Source organism: Sinocyclocheilus rhinocerous, unplaced genomic scaffold, assembly GCF_001515625.1.
Source record: "Sinocyclocheilus rhinocerous isolate Xijiao unplaced genomic scaffold, SAMN03320098_v1.1 scaffold226, whole genome shotgun sequence".
Lineage (NCBI taxonomy): Eukaryota > Metazoa > Chordata > Actinopteri > Cypriniformes > Cyprinidae > Sinocyclocheilus > Sinocyclocheilus rhinocerous.
In genome coordinates, this window is record NW_015631726.1 from 466510 (window position 1) to 472124 (window position 5615).

General features: G+C 41.6%; 1 protein-coding gene across 4 annotated transcripts in view; it reads left to right on the top strand.

The window, feature by feature from the left end:
• Positions 1 to 5615, top strand: part of map2 (microtubule-associated protein 2) — a 111852-nt gene that overhangs the window by 41038 nt on the left and 65199 nt on the right. For 2 of the 4 annotated variants that reach the window (XM_016554739.1, XM_016554737.1), the window contains one exon: positions 4126 to 4198. The gene's annotated coding sequence lies outside the window, so the exon portion shown is untranslated. The other 2 variants (XM_016554740.1, XM_016554738.1) reach the window with 2 other exon arrangements.

Below are 5615 nucleotides of genomic sequence, written 5' to 3' on the forward strand. Positions count from 1 at the left end.
GATGTCGAACTGCCATCCACTCTGATTGAGCTAATATCAACCAATCGTCGATGTGGTTGAGTCGTGAAAGTGTGGGGTGAGAGTGCAAGGCCAAAGCAAGAACTCGATGTTGGTAAGCTTTTGCCCCCAAAAGCAAACCTCAGGAACTTCCTGTGATGAGGAAGGATGTAGACATGTACATCTTTTAGATCGATCATGCCAAACCAGTCCTCGGACTTGATCTCAGCAGCGTGCTCTCACTCAGAGGGGGAAGAAGGCTTCCGAGCCTCGAGAGAGAGCGTTGGATCTAGGGAGTGCAGGCGGAGAAAGGGCGAGCCGTCTCCAACCCATCCGCTAGACGAGCTCTGCTCCCCAGTAAAAGCTGCTCATAATAGTATAGACATAATGCTTGTGCAACTGGCGAGCTCATCGACGCCCTCATCAACCTCCTCGGAGGAAGACCCCGAAACACTGCACACAGGGGTGAAGGCACTGCACACAGACTTCCGAACCCCGAGAGCGGGCGCTGGATCTGGTAGGTGAGGAAGACGATAGGGACTCGCCCGTCTACATTCCCTCCACCGGATCCATATGTGAACCCCACGAGCACAGCCGCCACTCCGCCTCGGTGAAAGAGAGAGCCCTCGGAGAGCAAGCATACGCAGTGACAAACGTTCGCAATGCGGGCAGTCAGTTCCCTCGAGAGCTGACTCTGCGTGTTTTGCTCCCAAGCAGACAACACACAAACTGTGTATATCCCCACCCGAAATGTAGCGCGGACAGGGAAGAACACACAGCCTGAGATGCTGCCTGCTCTCGCCGTATGTTTGTCTACACTCGTATTGGTAAAATAAAGAGTGATAATGGACAGACAGCACCAAATAAGACTGACACACACAGAGCGGTTGCTGAATGACAGAAAGCTGACGCCGGTTTCACCGCACATGCTTTTATGCTTCCTGGTCGCTACGTCACCCCGCCCGTGACGTCTCGCCCATCCATTGGACTGATTACACATGTGATTCAGAGCGTGGTCACGCTGGAGGCGTTCCCGTAGCGTTTCGACGCAGGTCAAGTTCCTGAAGGGGAACTACTAAAATGACAAAAGCAAAATTACTACAATTAAAATATAAAACTGAAAATACAAAAATAAAAGCTAATTTCAAATATTAATAAATATTATAACAGTATATAAATAATAATAAAACAACACTGATCTGTATGCTGTTAAGTTTAGTAATAGTATTTTTATTAAGGATATATATTTATTATTATTATTATTTATTTATTTATTTTTTACATGTAACACAAAAAAAAGTTCAAGCTCAAAAAAAGACAAAGCTACAGCCATAAATGCCATGGTCCAAATGACTTGTGATCTATATTCCATGTTTCATAAAAATAACAGTAATATGGGTTTGAAATTACATGAGGTTTAGTGTAAAAATGACAAAATTTATTTATTATTAAATTATTTATTTAAATCATTGATGGTTCTGATCCAATATAGGATCAGAAGACTTGTTCATGGTTGGTCTAGTGTAAATGTGCTCGAATAAAGGCCTCATTCACCCCCACTAGTGATCAGAGAGCTGTTTGGAGGACTTATTGCATTGTTGTGAGTCAGTCAGTGGAGGGAGTCAATATTGAGGCCATCTGAACACCAGCTACTGTCATATTTCCAATCAAAGTTTCCTGTCTGCATTGCTCTGGTATTTCATATGGTCTATGACAGTTGTGGCCAACTTGGGAATACTGGGGGAAGAGATCACTTCTGTACAGCAGAAAAAACTGAAAAGAAGTAAAGATTAAATAGATTGGAGTTCCTAGCTTTGTAAAACTAACATTTAAAAGTGCCTAGCATGGTAAAACTAACATTTAAAAGTGCAAGCAAACATTTAGCATATTTAGCAAACACTTTTATAAATATTCTTTAGTAGCACTGATATGGATCTCTTCGACAGATTTAACTATAATCAGGCCCTTAATGATTAAAGTACGGTTCTGAACACAATTAAAGCCAAAGAGCATTGGAAGAAAACATATTTTGCACAGTAGAAAACCTGATCACTTGATGCATAATCCATACATACTTAAGCTTTGAAGGTCTTTGTACTTCCCTCTATGGATAGCTTCTCATGGTTAGCTGTAAAACTCAGTGGTGTATAAAGTACCTGAAATTGACTGGGAAACTGAGCTGGAAGCCGATTTGCCCCCTCTCCTCTCTCCTTCGTCCGTGCTGGTCCCGTCCAGCCCTGAGGGGGCTCCCGCTTACTCAAGTAAAAGTACAGATATCTTACCAGAAAATGACTTTGGTAGAAGTTGAAGCCACCGTTTAGAATATTACTTGAGTAAAAGTCTTAAAGTATGTGATCTTTATTGTACTGTATTGTATGAAAAGTATTTTTAAAATATTAAACATACTTAAGTATAGAAAGTAAAAGTACAAGTAATTGCAAAATGAAAAATAAGCAAATAAATATATATAAAAATATTCATACAGCTTAAGCAGCAAGATTGTGTTCAGTTTTAAAGGGGTCATATGATACGATTTCAATTTTTCCTTTCTCTTTGGAGTGTTACAAGCTCTTGGTGCATAAAGAAGATCTGTAAAGTTGCAAACACTAAAGTCTCAAAACCAAAGAGATATTCTTTATAAAAGTTAAGAGTTAACCACACCCTCCTAAAACGGCCTCGTCCGCCCGGATTTCCTCCTCCTCTTGCTGGAGCAGGGCAACGATCGCTCGAGGACCATACTAGACTGTTCCAGCTGCTAGCTACCACTACCAGCTACCCGGACGACGCGCTCTGTGCGTTCTACGATGCAAGTTTAAACACCGCGTGCAAAGCGCCGTCACCGCCAGGATGTGCCTTCCGGGAGGGGCGTAATGTCAGGATTCTGGACTGTCTGTATCGTGGTTTGCCCCCGTTTCTGTTCTTGTTTGTCCTTATTTGGTCATTTTCCTGTCCTCGTTTAGTCTGATTGTCATATGTGATCCACCTGTGTTTCTCCAATTATCCCTAGCATTTAAGCTCCTGTCTTTGCGTTTCTCCCCTGTCGGGTATTCTTCGTCTTCACATGTGTCAGCATCTCGTTCCTGTATTGGATTACCCCCGTGTTTCGATGATTAAAAGACTATTGATTGTACTCCACGTTTCTCTCATTCTTCCGACAGTGTAAGTGTGACACTCGTAATCAAGACTTCATAAGTGGGAAATAGAAAATTTCCGATAGCACGTGAAGGCAGCTTAACTTGCAAGCGCTAGACCACTGATTCGTCAAACCTGCTTTCCTGCAGTCCGTGTTCTTCTGACTTTATTTTGTAGTAATGTTAAGTAACGAATATGCTTCAGGGAAATGTATCAGAGTAAAAATATACATTTTAATTAGGAAATGTAGTAGAGTTAAAGTGAAAGTTGGCTGAAATATAAAAACGCATACAATAGCCAATAGCCATAGTTGTAATATAAATGAATATAAATCCTCTATCTATCTATCTGTCTGTCTGTCTGTCTGTCTGTCTGAACATTAATGCATTAAAAGGGGCTTTTGACATTTGATGTTCAGCTTCTCGACCAATGAAGTTTGGGGAGGGGCTGTGTTTGAGTGGACAATATCAGATTGAAGACATAGTGGAGTGGGCAGTAGGAGTGTTTGGGAAAACCTGTCTGGAAACTATCATTATCTTTAACTGTTAAAATATTGTAGAAAAAGCCTTCATTGCCTTTGTGCAATGTCATTATTTATTTTTATTTTTTTTGCGCTCCATTGTAGCTTGAGAGCATCTGCGCTGGTTCTGGAACATTCTGCTCACTCACTGATTCATGAATTTTTTACTTCTGCTCTTACTTACAGTCTATCAGGCTGTTAATTATATTACCATCTCAGTCACACACACACACATTCCCTCTCTCTCTCTCTCACACACACACACACACACAGCCCTACCCCTCGCTCATACCGCTCTCCCACTTGCTGGAAGGCGGCAATATGAACAGCGCATACTAAACTCACACATGTGCGTCTCTGGCCATTGACAAGGAACGTGTATTGTAGCTGTCGAGGTCACGTGACTGAAACGAGGGAACTCTGAGGACACCTTGAGCTCACCTGCCACATTTCTTTCCTCTTCTCTCTCTCTCCAGGTCCATCTGTGTTTCTCGCTCTTCCTCTGTGCTACACGCTGAAGAACAGGATCCTACACGCAGATCTCATCAGGTAGGCTCCTTTTTTCTCGCTTTTCTTTCTGTCTCTCTCCTGTTCTCTGCCTGCCTGCTCGCCGTTCTTCAGAGATGCTGCGTCATTGTGTGTAACGCTATGGCACATAAGGTGTGTGAGAATCTGACAGGCTGATATGGGCAGTACCGGCATTCTCCTAACAGCCCTCTGTATCTTTACATTTCCCTCTTTTTCTTTCTAGCTATTATCAGTTTTTTTTTATTATTTTTAAAATTATTTTTTATTATCCCTTCATTGATGATGCATCTATTGTCTGTGCATATTTTCTGCAGTTTTTGAGCATCCCTGTACCTGTTAAGTATAGTTATGCGCTCATAGCTCTACATGTTGGATATATTGAAGCAGATGTGTGTCATGTAATTTTGTGTGTGTTTGCCGGGCGGGATAACATGCTAGTTGGATTCAGGGTGACGTGATGTTGCCTGTCTAGACACCTGCCATTAGCATCACCAGACTGTCCAGGTACATAACGGTGATGGTGGCAGTGATTTAATGATGGTGTGGGTCACTAGGGGTGGGTGATATAAATCACAGCATGAGTAATTGTATATCATAGTAACTATGTATATATATATATATATATATATATATTCTGTACTTTTTAAAATGATTATATTTGTGTAGTAGTGAGTGTACAGCTTGTATAACAGTGTAAAATTTTCTTTGGTCGACCATGGCGAGGCCTGTTCTGGGTGGAACCTGTCCTGTTAAACCGCTGTATGGTCTTGGCCACCGTGCTGCAGCTCAGTTTCAGGGTCTTGGCAATCTTCTTATAGCCTATGCCATCTTTATGTAGAGCAACAATTCTTTTTTTCAGATCCTCAGAGAGTTCTTTGCCATGAGGTGCCATGTTGAACTTCCAGTGACCAGTATGAGAGAGTGATAGCGATAACACCAAATTTAACACACCTGCTCCCCATTCACACCTGAGACCTTGTAACACTAATGAGTCACATGACACCGGGGAGAGAAAATGGCTAATTGGGCCCAATTTGGACATTTTCACTTAGGGGTGTACTCACTTTTGTGGCCAGCGGTTTAGACATGAATGGTTGTGTGTTGAGTTATTTTGAGGGGACAGCAAATTTACACTGTTATACAAGCTGTACACTCACTAATTTACATTGTTGCAAAGTGTCATTTCTTCAGTGTTGTCACATGAAAAGATATAATAAAATATACTACTAAATGTGTACTAACTTCTGTGAGATACTGTATATATATATATATATATTAGGGCTGGGCAAGTTAACGCGTTATTATCACGTTAACGCATTGTAACAAAGTTCATAGTCACGGGAAGAAGGAGACGGGAATCGGCGAACGTTCAAAGAAAACTTTAATAATAAAATAAACACAAAATAGCGCAACAGCCCCTCGCGGACGACTGTCGCAC